This window comes from Pseudophryne corroboree, chromosome 2 (assembly GCF_028390025.1).
Source record: "Pseudophryne corroboree isolate aPseCor3 chromosome 2, aPseCor3.hap2, whole genome shotgun sequence".
NCBI classification, from domain to species: Eukaryota; Metazoa; Chordata; class Amphibia; order Anura; family Myobatrachidae; genus Pseudophryne; species Pseudophryne corroboree.
In genome coordinates, this window is record NC_086445.1 from 152,213,185 (window position 1) to 152,233,718 (window position 20,534).

General features: G+C 48.4%; 1 protein-coding gene across 1 annotated transcript in view; it reads right to left on the reverse strand.

The window, feature by feature from the left end:
* SMAD9 (SMAD family member 9) overlaps window positions 1-20,163 on the reverse strand; it is a 51,488-nt gene extending 31,325 nt beyond the window's left edge. The window contains exon 1 of the mRNA XM_063951844.1: window positions 19,832-20,163. The gene's annotated coding sequence lies outside the window, so the exon portion shown is untranslated. The remainder of the gene's footprint in view (window positions 1-19,831) is intronic.
* Window positions 20,164-20,534: the final 371 nt, after the last annotated feature.

Genomic DNA, 20,534 nt, shown 5'->3' on the forward strand with positions numbered 1-20,534 from the left:
CTACATTACAATCAGTGACGTCTAAATGGTAGGGGGGGGGGGGGGACAAGGAAGCAGTATCTTCCCCACCCCCCAAACATGAAAGAGGCGCAGGCACTGGGGGAGCGCTTACCGCTGGATCCCCGCTGAGACTCCGGCGCCACAGTGTGCTACCCCCTGTCCTGTCCCAGCCAGTTCTTCACCACTGATGCATTACTGGGAGGAGGCGCGGATGTCCCAGCAGGCCCAGCATAGCCATGCCTCCTCCCAGTAATGCATCCCTGAAGCGTAAAGAGTCGACCAGGACAGGACATGTGGTAGCAGGATGCGGCTCTGGCGGCAGCCTTTTTACAGTAGGAGTCTCCACGGGGAGCCGAAGGTAAGCGCTCCTCGCAAGGGGGGGTGGGGGTTGTGTTAATCAGGGGAGAGCGCCAAAATGGATATTTTACTATGCCCCCCCAACCACTAAAACATTTATGTGCCCCTGATTACAATCATTAATGTCAGAGAATGTGCCAGAGCTTCATATATAAACCACAAGAGTGACAGCTCTTGCTCACAACAAATATTTTCATAGAAATGGCCAGACTGCAGCAGGGAGCACCATGAGGTGGGATTCATATACCAGAGTGAGCACTTCAATGTCTTTACAGGTCCCAATTAATTCAAAACAAATAAAAAAAATCTCTTTTTTAGAACTTAACATTAGCAATTACACACAAATTAATAATTATAGCACTGATGTTGAAATCTGACACTAGATTACTGATGTAACTGTTACGGCAGATATTTAAAGATGTCTGTTAAGAGGCCAGTGATACATGGATACGAATGTTTGTGGTCAAACTGGTGGAGACTCCATCTTTCTGAGCTTGGGACAAGCAGCCGGACCATTTCCAGCTTAAACTAGGGCTTGTTATACCCCTTTCAGACTGACAGAGCCGGGTCACACCTGGGAATGTGTTCCTGGATGCATCCCGGGACACAACCCGGGAATGACCCCTTTCACACTGCACTTTGGGGGTCATTCCGAGTTGATCGTAGCTGTGCTAAATTTAGCACAGCTACAATCAGGCACTCAGACATGCGGGGGGACGCCCAGCACAGGGCTAGTCCGCCCCGCATGTCAGTGCCAACACCCCCGCAGAAGTGCAGAAGCATCGCAGAGCGGCGATGCTTTAGCATTTCAGGGGTACCTCCCGGCCAGCGCAGCTCCTGCGTCTGGCCGGGAGAACCTCTTTGCTGCCCGGGTTGCAGTGGCTGCGTGTGACGTCACGCAGCCGCCGCGGCCCATCCCCCCAATGGTCCGGCCACACCTGCGTTGGCCGGACCGTACCCCCTAAACGGCGGCTTAACGCCGCCGTCCTGTCCCCTCCTGCCGAGCGACCTCCTCTGCCTGTCAAATGCAGCATGCGATCGGGTCGGAATGACCCCCTTAGACCTGGGATCAATCCGGGATAGCCCCGTTTACACTGATCCCGGGAAATCCCTGCAAATACATATGTATGTCATTAGAAATGGACATTTTTCTGGCTCACATAGATGAGGTCACAATAGGCAAGCAAAGGGAGAACTGCTTTTTCAAAGTCTTCATTTTATTAACAACTTGCTGTTGTGTACGGATAATTCCTCTGGCTTCAAGCAGCTTTGCAATGTTCTTATAAACAATAGCATCCTTCACTGTGCCAGTTATCTGTCTCTTTAATTCCTCCTCCCCCTTATGCTGAGCAGCTCTCTGATCTCTTGATCTGTCCAGGTCGCCATATTGCCTGTCTCCTCCGCTTCCAGGGCTTCTCCTCTGCTTTCCCGGGCTCTGGATGATGACATCATCTTTTCTGAGCCCAAGAAAGCTCCAATGAGAGGCCTTTTAACAGTCCTGTGTACTGAATGCCGGGTAGGGCCCATTCACACTGCACTGCATCTCGGGTCGATTCCGAATTCAACCCAGGTGGAGACCTGGGATGAAATGCCGGGACGCTCGACCCGGGATATTCTTTCAGGACCCTTTCACATTGAGCAAATTCCCGGGTTGATGCGCGTTCATGTGCAATAACCCGGGAAATATTTGTCAAGTTTGAAAGGAGTATTAGTGCATTCGGAAAGTTGACTGTGCACTCTAGATGACAATTTTATCATGACCAGTATTATTATTATTATTTTTACATTTTATTTATAGGGCGCCACAAGTGTTTCGCAGCGCCGTACAAAGGACAGTACAGGGAGACAAAACTTAGCATAACAGTAAATAAATAACAAAGATGGAGTGCAGGTAACAAAGAGCACCACAATTCTCAAAACATAATACAGCTTATATGTAAGTAGCGAAGGAGTAATCATTGTACTACTTGGGGCTGGCGGCCATAGATAGAGAGGAGCCTTTACCAGTAGGAGAAAAAGCAGGTAAAGATGGTCGCTGAGTGAAATGTGTTGAGAAGAGGGCTTAGACAACAAGAGTAAAGAGGGCCCTGCTCCGAAGAGCTAACAATCTAGTGGGGATGGGCGACAGACAGATGACATGAGGTGCAAGCAAGCAGGAGGAAGCCTGATGGCAGTATGTAAGCCATGCAGAGATGTTCAAGGCATGGGGCAGGGGGATGGAGGAGCAGCCTAAGGACTAGGTTATGCATTGGAGGGGTACGCTTTGATAAATAGGTGGGTTTTCAGTGCCCGTTTGAAGCTTTGCAAGGTCGGGGAGCTAATGGAGCGGGGGAACGCGTTCCACTGAAGGGGTGCAGTATACTCTCAGTGTTGTGATTATTCTGAACCCACAAAGCTATAGATGGAGTAAGCATAACTAACCAATGTGTGTCTTACTTATAATGTGTATCACAAAATGTCGCAGGTAAAAAAATAAAAGCTGCTGCATCTTTACCTTGATTACAGGCAACTAAAGCAATCTTGCATAGAACAAATGCAGACTTAAGACATGTAATGTGACTGATGTACACAAAGAAGAATATTTCTTATGTTCTATTTTATGTTTGAAAACCAATCTATGTGCACCAGACTGTGTGACATGTTCTAGTTGTTGGTTAGGGACAGGTTCACTGGAGACAAAATAAAGATCAGTAAACACTATAGAACTATGTGTTTGGACAGACAGAGAGAAATGCAACACTTGCTGGAAAAGTGACTTAGTCATCTTCTAGGTATTTTAGCAGGCTGTGACTGGCAGGAAACTGTTCCAGTGCTAAAATGGGCCGTTATCACCATGAATTATAGGAGTACAATATCTTCTCCCTGCATGGCGTACGGAGAAGGAGCGTTATTAGAGATGTGTGTGCAAAATATTTAACCTTCAGCTGCAATTTTAATGTTATTAGATGACTTGTATTAAGCAATACATTAAATAGATATCATCTGGGTTTTCCCGCAAAGTCTTTGTAACACACAGTATTATTATTATCCTTTATATATATATGGTGCCACGAGGGTTCCGCAGCACCCAATTACAGTGTACATAAACAAAATAATCAAAACAGGAAAATCGTGACTTGAAGACTATATAGGACAAGTACAGGGTAAATAAACATAACTACAGCAGCAGACAACACTGACAAAAGTATCAGGATGGCAGAAAACCGCGGGATTTGGTGCCGTCAAAGATGGTTTAAAATCACTTAACTGACGATTTTTCCCTTCAAAAGCGTTCACAACATTGTTTTTTTTTTAAATAATTTTATTTAATAAAGTTGAAAAAGTATTTTTTTAAATATTTAAACATTATATTATGCACATCTGCAGAACGGATCTCCTCGTCAAAAATGAGGGGACAAGGGTGGGATGGCGCAGTTGCATGAAATCTGACCATGCCAGTTAAGTGGTTAAGTAAGGGAAGGATGAGCACATGAGGGGTTGAAGGCCCTGCTTGTGAGAGCTTACATTATAAAGGGGAGGGGCAGACAGGGGGTGACACAGGTGGGGTAGACAGTGAGGGAGGAACAGAGGGTAAGGATGACATTAGGCTAGGTTTGGTGAAAAAGTGGGTCTTGAGAGCCTGTTTGAAGTTTTGGGGGTATGTTTAATAATGCACGATTTTACAAAATTACCAATTTTCAATCATTCTTTCGACTTGAAGCGATTTTTTAAAGTCAAAACCCAGTGTGTTGCTGGACAGATAAAGCAATATGCCAAGTACAAGTAGCACTAAAGCATATGTGCCAATACTGTACATTACAGCTTCACCACTACTTCGTATAGGGTGGCAGTGCAGGTCCCACACTTAGGGTCTGCTATATGCAACCATTGTTCCAGGACTTCCTTGGTTTTTAATAAAGAATCAAGTAATGCCACTCAAGTCTTTCGAGTGGCACCAGAGGGAATGTATGCGCAGGAGGGAGGAACAGAGCTCAGGAAAATACAACTGTAAGGCTCTTCTTGCAAGGAGAGGTGGGAGAGGGGAAACTGCACATTACTAGGTAGTGTGTAGTGCTGGGCTAAGACACCATAGCCCAATGCAATACCCCCAGCCTATTACAGACATGAAGGCGCTGCATTCAGCACCATCACAGATAAGCAGCTGGACCTGGATATACTGCAGTTGTACAAGGTGAAAACAGTAAAAATTTTATTTCATAGTGCTACCTACTGAAGCTCAAATGTTATACAGGTTGAGTATCCCATATCCAAATATTCCGAAATACGGAATATTCCGAAATACAGACTTTTTTGAGTGAGACTGAGATAGTGAAACCTTTGTTTTTTGATGGCTCAATGTACACAAACTTTGTTTAATACTCAAAGTTATTAAAAATATTGTATTAAATGACCTTCAGGCTGTGTGCATAAGGTGTATATGTAACATAAATGCATTCTGTGCTTAGATTTAGGTCCCATCACCATGAGATCTCTTTATGGTATGCAATTATTCCAAAATACGGAAAAATCCCATATCCAAAATTCCTCTGGTCCCAAGCATTTTGGATAAGGGATACTCAACCTGTACTTTCTTTCTAAAACATTGCTCCATTATTTCTTCCGGAGAGTGAGGGGGCATCAGAAATATCTTTCCTATGTATGAGTTTTTATATAACATCAGCCGAATTACGCCTAGAAATACAATTTCCTATTAAAGTCCAAGTGGAAGGTGCAAAGCACATCCCATTGTAGCGAGGTCCAATCTCCTCCACCTCAGAGAATGAGGAAAATCGCTTTTTGATCTAATAGTGCATCTCTTTGTCTTACATACTAAATCTCATCTTACAAAGTTATAATAAGAATTTACTTACCGATAATTCTATTTCTCGTAGTCCGTAGTGGATGCTGGGGACTCCGTCAGGACCATGGGGATTAGCGGCTCCGCAGGAGACAGGGCACAAAAGTAAAAGCTTTAGGATCAGGTGGTGTGCACTGGCTCCTCCCCCTATGACCCTCCTCCAAGCCTCAGTTAGGATACTGTGGCCCTCATTCCGAGTTGTTCGCTCGCAAGGCGAATGTAGCAGAGTTACACACGCTAAGCCGCCGCCTACTGGGAGTGAATCTTAGCTTCTTAAAATTGCGACCGACGTACGCGCAATATTGCGATTACAAACGAGTTAGCAGTTTCTGAGTAGCTTCAGACTTACTCTGCCTGTGCGATCAGTTCAGTGCTTTTCGTTCCTGGCTGACGTCATAAACACACCCAGCGTTCGCCCAGGCACTCCCACCGTTTCTCCGGCCACTCCTGCGTTTTTTCCGGAAACGGTAGCGTTTCCAGCCACACGCCCCTAAAACGCCGTGCATCCGCCCAGTAACACCCATTTCCTGTCAATCACAATGCGAACGTCGGAGCGATGAAAATGCCGTGAGTAAACTTACTTTCTTCATAGTAAAGTTACTTGGCGCAGTCGCAGTGCGAACATTGCGCATGCGCACTAAGAGAATTCTCACTGCGATGCGATGAAAAACTCCGAGCGAACAACTCGGAATGAGGGCCTGTGCCCGGACGAGCGTACACAATAAGGAAGGATTTTGAATCCCGGGTAAGACTCATACCAGCCACACCAATCACACTGTACAACCTGTGATCTGAACCCAGTTAACAGCATGATAACAGCGGAGCCTCTGAAAAGATGGCTCACAACAATAATAACCCGATTTTTGTAACAATAACTATGTACAAGTATTGCAGACAATCCGCACTTGGGATGGGCGCCCAGCATCCACTACGGACTACGAGAAATAGAATTATCGGTAAGTAAATTCTTATTTTCTCTGACGTCCTAAGTGGATGCTGGGGACTCCGTCAGGACCATGGGGATTATACCAAAGCTCCCAAACGGGCGGGAGAGTGCGGATGACTCTGCAGCACCGAATGAGAGAACTCCAGGTCCTCCTCAGTCAGGGTGTGCCCCTGACCAAGTAGCTGCTCGGCAAAGTTGTAAAGCCGAGACCCCTCGGGCAGCCGCCCAAGATGAGCCCACCTTCCTTGTGGAATGGGCATTTACATATTTTGGCTGTGGCAGGCCTGCCACAGCATGTGCAAGCTGAATTGTACTACACATCCAACTAGCAATCGTCTGCTTAGAAGCAAGAGCACCCAGTTTATTGGGTGCATACAGGATAACAGCAAGTCAGTTTTCCTGACTCCAGCCGTCCTGGAAACCTATATTTTCAGGGCCCTGACAACATCTAGCAACTTGGAGTCCTCCAAGTCCCTAGTAGCCGCAGGTACCACAATAAGCTGGTTCAGGTGAAACACTGACACCACCTTAGGGAGAAACTGGGGACGAGTCCGCAGCTCTGCCCTGTCCGAATGGACAATCAGATATGGGCTTTTGTGAGACAAAGCCGCCAATTCTGACACTCGCCTGGCCGAGGCCAGGGCCAACAGCATGGTCACTTTCCATGTGAGATATTTCAAATCCACAGATTCGAGCGGTTTAAACCAATGTGATTTGAGGAATCCCAGAACTACGTTGAGATCCCACAGTGCCACTGGAGGCACAAAAGGGGGTTGTATATGCAGTACTCCCTTGACAAACTTCTGGACTTCAGGAACTGAAGCCAATTCTTTCTGGAAGAAAATCGACAGGGCCGAAATTTGAACCTTAATGGACCCCAATTTGAGGCCCATAGACACTCCTGTTTGCAGGAAATGCAGGAATCGACCGAGTTGAAATTTCTTCGTGGGGCCTTCCTGGCCTCACACCACGCAACATATTTTCGCCACATGTGGTGATAATGTTGTGCGGTCACCTCCTTCCTGGCTTTGACCAGGGTAGGAATGACCTCTTCCGGAATGCCTTTTTCCCTTAGGATCCGGCGTTCAACCGCCATGCCGTCAAACGCAGCCGCGGTAAGTCTTGGAACAGACATGGTACTTGCTGAAGCAAGTCCCTTCTTAGCGGCAGAGGCCATGAGTCCTCTGTGAGCATCTCTTGAAGTTCCAGGTACCAAGTCCTTCTTGGCCAATCCGGAGCCACGAGTATAGTTCTTACTCCTCTACGTCTTATAATTCTCAGTACCTTGGGTATGAGAAGCAGAGGAGGGAACACATACACTGACTGGTACACCCACGGTGTTACCAGAGCGTCCACAGCTATTGCCTGAGGGTCTCTTGACCTGGAGCAATACCTGTCCAGTTTTTTATTCAGGCGGGACGCCATCATGTCCACCTTTGGTCTTTCCCAATGGTTCACAATCATGTGGAAGACTTCCCGATGAAATCCCCACTCTCCCGGGCGTCGGAATGAACACTGCTGACAGTGCTATCACCTGATTTTCCGCCCAGCGAAGAATCCTTGCAGTTTCTGCTATTGCCCTTCTGCTTCTTGTGCCGCCCTGTCTGTTTACGTGGGCGACTGCCGTGATGTTGTCCCACTGGATCAATACCGGCTGACCTTGAAGCAGAGGTCTTGCTAAGCTTAGAGCATTGTAACTTGCCCTTAGCTCCAGTATATTTATGTGGAGAGAATTCTCCAGACTGATCACACTCCCTGGAAATTTTTTCCCTGTGTGACTGCTCCCCAGCCTCTCAGGCTGGCATCCCTGGTCACCAGGACCCTTCCTGAATGCCGAATCTGCGGCCCATTAGTAGATGAGTACTTTGCAGCCACCGCAGAAGAAACACCCTTGTCCTTGGAGACAGGGTTATCCGCTGATGCATCTGAAGATGCGATCCGGACCATTTTTCCAGCAGATCCCACTGAAAAGTTCTTGCGTGAAAACTGCCGAATGGAATCGCTTCGTAAGAAGCCACCATTTTTCCCAGGACCCTTGTGCAATGATGCACTGACACTTTTCCTGGTTTTAGGAGGTTCCTGACTAGCTCGGATAACTCCCTGGCTTTCTTCTCCGGGAGAAACACCCTTTTCTGGACTGTGTCCAGAATCATCCCTAGGAACAGCCGATGTGTCGTCGGAAACAACTGCGGTTTTGGAATATTTAGAATCCACCCGTGCTGTCGTAGAACTACTTGAGATAGTGCTACTCCGACCTCCAACTGTTCTCTGGACCTTGCTCTTATCAGGAGGTCGTCCATTTTCTTTGAAGAAGAATCATCATTTCGGCCATTACCTTGGTAAAGACCCGGGGTGCCGTGGACAATCCAAACGGCAGCGTCTGAAACTGATAGTGACAGTTCTGTACCACGAACCTGAGGTACCCTTGGTGAGAAGGGCAAATTGGGACATGGAGGTAAGTATCCCTGATGTCCCGGGACACCCTATAGTCCCCTTCTTCCTGGTTCGCTATCACTGCTCTGAGTGACTCCATCTTGATTTGAACCTTTGTAAGTGTTCAAATATTTCAGATTTAGAATAGGTCTCACCGAGCCTTCTGGCTTCAGTACCACAACATAGTGTGGAATAATACCCCTTTCCTTGTTGGAGGAGGGGTACTTTGATTATCACCTGCTGGGAATACAGCTTGTGAATTGTTTCCAATACTGCCTCCCTGTCGGAGGGAGACGTTGGTAAAGCAGACTTCAGGAACCTGCGAGGGGGAAACGTCTCGACTTTCCAATCTGTACCCCTGGGATCCTACTTGTAGGATCCAGGGGTCCTGTACGGCCCCAGCGTCATGCTGAGAAACTTGGCAGAAGCGGTGGAAGCTTCTGTTCCTGGGAATGGGCTGCCTGCTGCAGTCTTCTTCCCTTTCCTCTATCCCTGGGCAGATATGACTCTTATGGGGACGAAAGGACTGAGGCTGAAAAGACGGTGTCTTTTTCTGCAGAGATGTGACTTAGGGTAAAAACGGTGGATTTTCCAGCAGTTGCCGTGGCCACCAGGTCCGATGGACCGACCCCAAATAACTCCTCCCCTTTATACGGCAATACTTCTTTGTGCCGTTTGGAATCTGCATCACCTGACCACTGTCGTGTCCATAAACATCTTCTGGCAGATATGGACATCGCACTTACTCTTGATGCCAGAGTGCAAATATCCCTCTGTGCATCTCGTATATATAGAAATGCATCCTTTAAATGCTCTATAGTCAATAAAATACTGTCCCTGTCAAGGGTATCAATATTTTTAGTCAGGGAATCCGACCAAGCCACCCCAGCTCTGCACATCCAGGCTGAGGCGATCGCTGGTCGCAGTATAACACCAGTATGTGTGTATATACTTCTTAGGATATTTTCCAGCCTCCTATCAGTTGGCTCCTTGAGGACGGCCCTATCTGGAGACGGTACCGCCACTTGTTTTGATAAGCGTGTGAGCGCCTTATCCACCCTAAGGGGTGTTTCCCAACGCGCCCTAACTTCTGGCGGGAAAGGGTATACCGCCAATAATTTTCTATCGGGGGAAACCCACGCATCATCACACACTTCATTTAATTTATCTGATTCAGGAAAAACTACAGGTAGTTTTTTCCCACCCCACATAATACCCTTTTTTGTGGTACTTGTAGTATCAGAAATATGTAACACCTCCTTCATTGCCCTTAACAAGTAACGTGTGGCCCTAAAGGAAAATACGTTTGTTTCTTCACCGTCGACACTGAAATCAGTGTCCGTGTCTGTGTCGACCGACTGAGGTAAATGGGCGTTTTAAAGCCCCTGACGGTGTTTGAGACGCCTGGACAGGTACTATTTTGTTTGCCGGCCGTCTCTGTTGACATTATCACGTAATTCCTTGAATAAGCCATCCATTCCGGTGTCGACTCCCTAGAGAGTGACATCATCACCATTACAGGCAATTGCTCCGCCTCCTCACCAACATCGTCCTCATACATGTCGACACACACGTACCGACACACAGCACACACACAGGGAATGCTCTGATAGAGGACAGGACCCCACTAGCCCTTTGGGGAGACAGAGGGAGAGTTTGCCAGCACACACCAAAAACGCTATAATTATACAGGGACAACCTTTATATAATAAGATTTTACTTACCGATAAATCTATTTCTCGTAGTCCGTAGTGGATGCTGGGGACTCCGTCAGGACCATGGGGAATAGCGGCTCCGCAGGAGACAGGGCACAAAAGCAAGCTTTTAGGATCACATGGTGTGTACTGGCTCCTCCCCCTATGACCCTCCTCCAAGCCTCAGTTAGGTACTGTGCCCGGACGAGCGTACACAATAAGGAAGGATCTTGAATCCCGGGTAAGACCCAAACCAGCCACACCAATCACACCGTACAACTTGTGATCTGAACCCAGTTAACAGTATGATAACAATGAAGTAGCCTCTAAAAAAGATGGCTCACAACAATAATAACCCGATTTTTGTAACAATAACTATGTACAAGTAATGCAGACAATCCGCACTTGGGATGGGCGCCCAGCATCCACTACGGACTACGAGAAATAGATTTATCGGTAAGTAAAATCTTATTTTCTCTAACGTCCTAGTGGATGCTGGGGACTCCGTCAGGACCATGGGGATTATACCAAAGCTCCCAAACGGGCGGGAGAGTGCGGGTGACTCTGCAGCACCGAATGAGAGAACTCCAGGTCCTCCTCAGCCAGGGTATCAAATTTGTAGAATTTTACAAACGTGTTCCCCCCTGACCACGTAGCTGCTCGGCAAAATTTTAAAGCCGAGACCCCCTCGGGCATCCGCCCAAGATGAGCCCACCTTCCTTGTGGAATGGGCATTGACAGATTTTAGCTGGCCTGCCACAGACTGTGCAAGCTGAATTGTACTACAAATCCAACGAGCAATAGTCTGCTTAGAAGCAGGAGCACCCATCTTTTGGGGTGCATACAATATAAACAGCAAGTCAGACTTTCTGACTCCAGCCGTCCTGGAAATATATATATATATATATATATATATATATATATATCTATTTTTAGGGCCCCGACAACGTCTAGCAACTTGGAGTCCTCCAAGTCCCTAGTAGCCGCAGGCACCACAATATGTTGTTTCAGGCGAAACGCTGACACCACCTTAGGAAGAAACTGGGGACGAGTCCGCAGTTCTGCCCTGTCCGAATGGAAAAACAAATATGAGCTTTTTTTAAGACAAAGCCCCCAATTCTGACAATCGCCTGGCCGAGGCCAGGGCCACAACATGGTCCCTTTCCATGTGAGATATTTCAAATCCACAGATTTGATCGGTTCAAACCAATATGATTTGAGGAATCCCAACACTACGTTGAGATCCCACGGTGCCACTGGAGGCACACAAGGGGCTGTATATGCAATACTCCCTTGACAAACGTCTGGACTTCAGGAATTGAAGCCAATTTTTTCTGGAAGAAAATCTACAGGGCCGAAACTTGAACCTTAATGGACCCCAATTTGAGGCTCATAGACACTCCTGTTTTCAGGAAGTGCAGAAATCGACCTAGTTGAAATTTTTTCGTGGGGCCTTCCTGGCCTCACCCACGCAACATATTTTCACCACATGTGGTGATAACGTTGTGCGGTCACCTCCTTCCTGGCTTTGACCAGGGTAGGTATGACCTCTTCCGGAATGCCTTTTCCCTTAGGATCCGGCGTTCAACCGCCATGCCGTCAAACGCAGTCGCGGTAAGTCTTGGAACAGACAAGGTCCCTGCTGGAGCAGGTCCTTTCTTAGAGGCAGATGCCACGGTTCCTCTTGGAACAGACATGGTTCTTGCTGAAAGCAAATCCCATCTTAGCTCCCGAGGCCATTAGTCCTCTGTGAGCATCTCTTGAAGTTCCGGGTACCAAGTCCCTCTTGGCCAATCCGGAGCCACGAGTATAGTTCTTACTCCTCTACGTCTTATAATTCTCAATACCTTGGTTATGAGAAGCAGAAGAGGGAACACATACACCGACTGTTACACCCACGGTGTTACCAGGACGTCCACAGCTATCGCCTGAAGGTCTCGTGACCTGGCGCAATACCTGTCCCGTTTTTTGTTCGGGCGGGACGCCATCATTTCCACCTTTGGTCTTTCCCAACGGTTCACAATCATGCGGAAAACTTCCCGATGAAGTTCCCACTCTCCCGGGTGGAGGTCGTGCCTGCTGAGGAAGTCTGCTTCCCAGTCGTCCACTCCCGGAATGAACACTGCTGACAGTGCTATCACATGATTTTCCGTCTAGCGAAAAATCCTTGCAGTTTTGACCACTGCCCTCCTGCTTCTTGTGCCGCCCTATCTGTTTACGTGGGCGACTGCCGTGATGTTATCCCACTGGATCAATACCGGTTGACCTTGAAGCAGAGGCCTTGCAAAGCTTATAGCATTACAAATTTGCTCTTAGCTCCAGTATATTTATGTGGAGAGAATTCTCCAGACTTGATCACACTCCCTGGAAATTTTTTCCCTGTGTGACTGCTCCCCAGCCTCTCAGGCTGGCCTCCGTGGATACCAGCATCCAATCCTGAATGCCGAATCTGCGGCCCTCTAGAAGATGAGCACTCTGTAATCACCACAGGAGAGACACCCTTGTCCTTGGATATAGGGTTATCCGCTGATGCATCTGAAGATGCGATCCGGACCATTTGTCCAGCAGATCCCACTGAAGAGTTCTTGCGTGAAATCCGCCGAATGGAAGCGCTTCGTAATAAGCCACCATTTTTTACCAGGACTCTTGTGCAATGATGCACTGACAGTTTTCCTGGTTTTAGGAGGATCCCGATTAGCTCGGATAACTCCCTGGCTTTCTCCTCTGGGAGAAACACCCTTTTCCTGGACTGTGTCCAGAATCATCCCTAGGACCAGCAGACGTGTCGTCGGAACAACTGCGGTTTTGGAATATTTAGAATCCACCCGTGCTGTCGTAGAACTACTTGAGATAGTGCTACTCCGACCTCCAACTGTTCTCTGGACCTTGTTCTTATCAGGAGGTCGTCCATTTTCTTTGAAGACGAATCCTCATTTCGGTCATTACCTTGGTAAAGACCCGGGGTGCCTTGGACACTCCAACGGCATCGTCTGAAACTGATAGTGACAGTTCTGTACCACGAACCTGAGGTACCCTTGGTGAGAAAAGCAAATTTTGGGACATGGAGGTAAGCATCCCTGATGTCCCGGGACACCATATAGTCCCCTTGTTCCCAGTTCGCTATCACTGCTCTGAGTGACTCCATCTGGATTTGAACCCTTGTAAGTGTTCAAATTTTTCAGATTTAGAATCGGTCTCACCTAGCCTTCTGGCTTCAGTACCACCCTATAGTGTGGAACAATACCCCTTTCCTTGTTGTAGGAGGGGTAATTTTATTATCACCTGCTGGGAATACAGCTTGTGAATTGTTTTCAATACTGCCTCCCTGTCGGAGGGGGACATTGGTACAGCAGACTACAGGAACCTGCGAGGGGGGAAACGCCTCGACATTCCAATCTGTGCCCCTTTGATACTACTTGTAGGATCCAGGGGTCCTGTACGGTCCCAGCGTCATGCTGAGAACTTAGTAGAAGCGGTGGAGGGCTTCTGTTACTGGGAATGGGCTGCCTGCTGCAGTCTTCTTCCCTTTCCTCTATCCCTGGGCAGATATCTTATAGGGACGAAAAGACTGAGGCTGAAAAGACGGTGTCTTTTTCTGCAGAGATGTGACTTAGGGTAAAAAACGGTGGATCTTCCAGCAGTTGCCGTGGCCACCAGGTCCCATGGACCGACCCCAAATAACTCCTCCCCTTTTATACGGCAATACATCTTTGTGCCGTTTGGAATCTGCATCCCCTGACCACTGTCGTGTCCATAAACATCTTCTTGCAGATATGGACATCGCATTTACTCTTGATGCCAGAGTGCAAATATCCCTCTGCGCATCTCGTATATATAGAAATGCATCCTTTAAATGCTCTATAGTCAATAAAATACTGTCCCTGTCAAGGGTATCAATATTTTTAGTCAGGGAATCCGACCAAGCCACCTCAGCTCTGCACATCCAGGCTGAGGCGATCGCTGGTCACAGTATAACACCAGCATGTGTGTGTATACTTTTTAGGATATTTTTCTGATAAGCATGTGAGCGCCTTATCCACCCTGAGGGGTGTTTCCCAATGCGCCTTAACTTCTGGCGGGAAAGGGTATACCGCCAATAATTTTCTATCGGGGGAAACCCACGCATCATCACACACTTCATTTAATTTATCTGATTCAGGAAAAACTACAGGTAGTTTTTTCACCTCACACATAATACCCTTCTTTGTGGTACTTGGAGTATCAGAAATATGTAACACCTCCTTCATTGCCCTTAACGTGTGGCCCTAAAGGAAAATACGTTTGTTTCTTCACCGTCGACACTGAAATCAGTGTCCGTGTCTGGGTCTATGTCGACCGACTGAGGTAAATGGGCGTTTTTACAAGCCCCTGACGGTGTCTGAGACGCCTGGACCGGTACTAATTTGTTCGCCGGCCGTCTCATGTCGTCAACCCACTTGCAGCGTGTTGACATTATCACGTAATTCCATAAGTAAGCCATCCATTCCGGTGTCGACTCCCTAGAGAGTGACATCACCATTACAGGCAATTTGCTCCGCCTCCTCACCAACATTTTCCTCATACATGTCGACACACACGTACCGACATACAGCACACACATAGGGAATGCTCTGATAGAGGACAGGACCCACTAGCCCTTTGGGGAGACAGAGGGAGAGTTTGCCAGCACACACCAAAATGCTATAATTATACAGGGACAACCCTTATATAAGTGTTCCTCCCATATAGCATTTAATATATATGTATATCGCCAAATCAGTGCCCCCCCTCTCTGTTTTAACCCTGTTTCTGTAGTGCAGTGCAGGGGAGAGCCTGGGAGCCTTCCCCTCAGCCTTTCTGTGAGGGAAAATGGCGCTGTGTGCTGAGGAGAATAGGCCCCGCCCCCTTTTCGGCGGGCTTCTTCTCCGGAGATTGTGAAGTCTGGCAGGGGTTAAATACATCCATATAGCCTCAAGGGCTATATGTGATGTATTTTTCGCCATACAGGTATTCTACATTGCTGCCAGGGCGCCCCCCCCCCCGCGCCCTGCACCCTCCGTGATCGCTGTGGGAAGTGTGCTGACAGACAATGGCGCACAGCTGCAGTGCTGTGCGCTACCTGAGGAAGACTGAAAAGTCTTCTGCCGCCTGGTTCCGGACCTCTTCAATCTTCAGCATCTGCAAGGGGGTCGGCGGCGCGGCTCCGGGACGAACCCCAGGGCGAGACCTGTGTTCCGACTCCCTCTGAAGCTAATGGTGTCCAGTAGCCTAAGAATCCAATCCATCCTGCACGCAGGTGAGTTGAAATTCTCTCCCCTAAGTCCCTCGATGCAGTGAGCCTGTTGCCAGCAGGACTCACTGAAAATAAAGAACCTAAAAACTTTTTCTAAGCAACTCTTTAAGAGAGCCACCTAGATTGCACCCTTCTCGGACGGGCACAAAAACCTAACTGAGGCTTGGAGGAGGGTCATAGGGGGAGGAGCCAGTACACACCATGTGATCCTAAAAGCTTGCTTTTGTGCCCTGTCTCCTGCGGAGCCGCTATTCCCCATGGTCCTGACGGAGTCCCCAGCATCCACTAGGACGTTAGAGAAAAGTGTTTTTCCCTTATAGCATTTTAATATATATAGTCATATCGCCAAATAAGTGCCCCCCCTCTCTGTTTTAACCCTGTTTCTGTAGTGCAGTGCAGGGGAGAGCCTGGGAGCCTTCCCACCAGCATTTCTGTGAGGGAAAATGGCGCTGTGTGCTGAGGAGAATAGGCCCCGCCCCCTTTTCGGCGGGCTTCTTCTCCCGTTTTTCTGAGACCTGGCAGGGGTTAAATACATCCATATAGCCCCCAGGGGCTATATGTGATGTATTTTTAGCCAGAATAAGGTACTATCATTGCTGCCCAGGGCGCCCCCCCCCAGCGCCCTGCACCCTCAGTGACCGCTGCTATGAAGTGTGCTGACAACAATGGCGCACAGCTGCAGTGCTGTGCGCTACCTTATGAAGACTGAAAAGTCTTCTGCCGCCGGTTTCTGGACCTCTTCACTTTTCGGCATCTGCAAGGGGGTCGGCGGCGCGGCTCCGGGACGAACCCCAGGGTGAGACCTGTGTTCCGACTCCCTCTGGAGCTAATGGTGTCCAGTAGCCTAAGAAGCCAATCCATCCTGCACGCAGGTGAGTTCACTTCTCTAAGTCCCTCGATGCAGTGAGCCTGTTGCCAGCAGGACTCACTGAAAATAAAAAACCTAACAAAACTTTTACTCTAAGCAGCTCTTTAGGAGAGCCACCTAGATTGCACCCTTCTCGGCCGGGCACAAAAATCTAACTGAGGCTTGGAGGAGGGCCATAGGGGGAGGAGCCAGTGCACACCACCTGATCCTAAAGCTTTTACTTTTGTGCCCTGTCTCCTGCGGAGCCGCTAATCCCCATGGTCCTGACGGAGTCCCCAGCATCCACTTAGGACGTCAGAGAAATTTAATTTTGCCTTGGGTGGATACTCATGCCCCAAATATGTACCCGTCAATGAATACTACTGATCCGCCCCAAACGGACCTAAAGTATAATAAGGGTCAAACTGTTGCTCCCCTGTAGATGCCACCGATAATTCACACCCGACAAAACAGCATTTCCCCTGCAATTGTTCTTTCATATGGGGGGAGCTGGCCTCATGTTTGTCTGTCTGTTACCCATTTCTACTAGATTACAAGATGCTATAAATGAAAAACTATCTAAACACTTTTGGTTGACTTGGAAATGTTCCTGATATTTCATGTCTGTTAAAGTCAGTCAGTGGATTATGTATGTAAATAACATGTACTTTTTACTACCATGTTTGTTTATTATGCTTTGGTGCAGTAAAACAGGATTGCATAATTTCTTCATTTTATTTCCCTTGTGGCATTCTGAAGTTAGAGTTACTCTGCTACTACTATGTCACATTACATTTTACTACAATTTACGCATGTTACTTTATTTTATTTATCTATTATTACGAGTGTTCTCTTTCTATGCACAAACAACCCATTCTAGGTACAAACTATTGGCAAGCATCAGCGATATCCCTACGAGTCTGGCCAATAATTTGGGGCAGGGGTGGGCAAACTACGGCCCGCGGGCCACATGCGGCCCGTGAACTGATCCTGCGGACCGCATCAGTGTGCAATGACAAGCGCTCCGACTGGCTGAGCTGCTTGTCATTGCGCTGCATTACCTCTGAGCCGTGGGCGCTGCTGAGTAAGCCTGGTCATGTTGGGTACAGCCGGCCAGATTACCTGTGATATCAGGCGCTGTTGGGGGTGGAGCCAAAGGCAGAGCGGCAGCGTGGATGCGGGCGGCGTGTGGCGGGCAGTTTGAACACATGCAGCAGCACAGGCACAGCACTATCTGGACTCGGGGAAGAGCACCTAAGTAAGGTACATGTTTGGATGGCGGGTGGCAGCGGGATCTGCCTGGCAAGGGGGCAGGAGTGCCCAGTGTGGGGGTGCCAGGGTGGGGGCAGCTGGCAATTCTGTCCAGGGAGGGAAGCTGGTAACTTTGTCTGGGGAGGGGAGCTGATTATTTTGTCCACGGAGGGAGGAGATGAGAGGGAAGATGATAACTGTAAAAAGTTTTTTCTATTATTATAATTATTATTAAATGTGATTGTTAGCAAGTGATGTTTTGACACCTATTCAATGTCGGTGGCAGTAGGGAAAGCACTCGAAGCATAATCTGCGATAAGTACCCTGCTGGCGCCACATTGTTTTGTGTGCGGCCCTCGATATTCACTTGAAAGTGTTAAGTGGCCACCCAGCTGAAATAATTGCCCACCCCTGATTTAGGGGGACATTTACTAAGGATAAGTGCGGAGAAGTGAGCCAGTGGAGAAGTTCCCCATGGCAACCAATCAGCACTGATTTAACACCTATAATTTGCATACTATAAAATTATACAGAGTTGCTGATTGGTTGATAATTTGCATACTATAAAATTATACAGAGTTGCTGATTGGTTGATGCGGTAACTTCTCCACTGGCTCACTTCTCCGATCTTATCACTGCTTAGTAAATGTCCCCCTTAAAGTGGAAATCATTTCAAAAGCAAAACTAGGTTTTAAATATTTCCGCTTTAAAACATCGGCCAGACTCACCGGGATCTCACACTTGCCTGCAAGTCTCAGGCTATTCCATTTACCCAGTTATCCTATAGAATGTAAGCATGTGAGCAGGGCCCTCTTACCTCTCTCACTAACAGTTAATACCCAGTCTTCTTTTATTGCTGTATACCCCAATTGTCAAGTATGATGAAATACGCCGGTGCTATATAAAAATGAGTGTTAATCTATATAATAATATGGTCTGTGCAAAGACGTAGTGGTACAGCATGCAGAAGATGATGCTGTGCAGGACCTGGAAAGCAAATGACCGCAGTCCAGGTGACAGCCGGTAAATTATGTGTCAACAAACAACAATTATAGTAATAGGAATTCTGCAGTTCTCTCTGTGGACCTATATACCACTGCATGATACATCCCCACCCTTCAAGGTGTGAATTGTGGTATATATGTATTCTGACGCCCCCCAACAAGCGGTACAGTTTATTGTGTATCTAATGTATCAATACTAGAACTAGACTTGAAAATGATCCCTCATCTAGATAGATAAATCCCTAAACAGGTTCTACTACAATGAGGGATGGGTCAGACTCGCCTGTAAAACTAATAACAATAATTGATCATGTATCCCTGGCAGTGTGGGGGTTAACACACTTGAACCTATAACAAAGGGAGAATGAGTTTGTCACCAGAGCAGAGAGCAGTCTCCTGCGTCACCGTGTTATTTGTATAGGGAGAAGTGATGCAGTCCTGTGAGGGAGAACCCCTCCTTCCCCTCTCTCCTGATCACAATGCTGGCGTCAGTGTGTCTCCTCTCCATGTCTCTCCCCCTCCCCTGGTGCAAATATCTATCACACTATAACACAGCCAATATGTCAGGGCATCTCCAGGATGCATACAGTGTGTGATGCTGCAGCAGGCCCAGTCTGATCACCCCGCTGCCCCCTGCTGCTGCTTCTGGGGCAACTTCCAAAAAGTTTTGGGAAAACTATGTTTGGGATATTTGGTGTAAATAAGAGGGACCACCTATAAGTGATAGAGACCAAAATCATCATGACGAAATATTAATATATTCTACAAAGGTAATGAGCCAAAAGTCACTGCGTACTCCTCCAGCCGGCATGCCGGGACTTGTAGTTCCACAGCATCCAGAAACACACGTGTTACCTAAATAAAGCCAAAGTAACAGATCCCTGTCTGACTAATGTCACTTCTATAGAGCAGCAGCAGCAGCAGCAATGCCCATGCTGGAAGTCTGATCTAATCAGCGGCTGGAAGGTGAGCCGCACACCCCCAGCCGGCATCTATATATAGAGAAAGGGTGCAGACAGGAGAGCGCCGGTGTCAGCAGCTATTATGGGAGCTGGGCATTGCAGCGCAGCAGGCGTATGACCGCTGATAGGCTGGGGTATAGATCACCTACAGGGAGAGCATGATCATTACTGCAGAGAATGGTCCCAGCGCAAGCTGAGGGGATGGGACTGGGGGAGATGCCGCCTTACCTGTACGGGCTGTCGCAGGCTGGTGCCCCCGGTCTGGTGTGCATGTGAAGGAGTGAGCAGCCGGCTGCTGCTGCAGGAGGAGGAGGAGGAGCGGTGGCGGCGGCAACAACAACACACACAGGCTGCTGCTGCTGTACAGAAGAGCCAGGCGTCAGTCAGGCGGGAGCCGCTCAGCCCCAGTCTGTCAGTCAGTCAGGGTTGTTACTGCGCAGAGCTGGAAGCGGCCCAGGACACGTCTCCCACACACAGACACACACCCACTGCTGCCAGCTGCTGCCCTGCCTGCTCCAGACCTCTCCCACACACCCACTGCTGTCCTGCCTGCTCCAGACCTTTCCCACACACCCACCACTGCCAGCTGCTGTCCTCCCTGCTCCAGCGTCTTCCACATACACACCTCTGCCAGCGGCTGCCCTGCCTTCTACAGACCTCTCCCACACACCCACCACTGCCAGCTGCTGCCCTGCCTGCTCCAGACCACACCCACCACTGCCAGCTGCTACCCTGCCTGCTTCAGCCTCTTCCACACACCCACAGCTGCCAGCTGCTGCACTGCCTGCCCCAGACCTCTCCCACACACCCACTACTGCCAGCTGCTGCCCTGCCTTCTCCAGACCTCTCCCACACACCCACCACTGCCAGCTGCTGCCCTGCCTGCTCCAGAACTCTCCCACACATCCACCACTGCTAGCTGCAGCCCTGC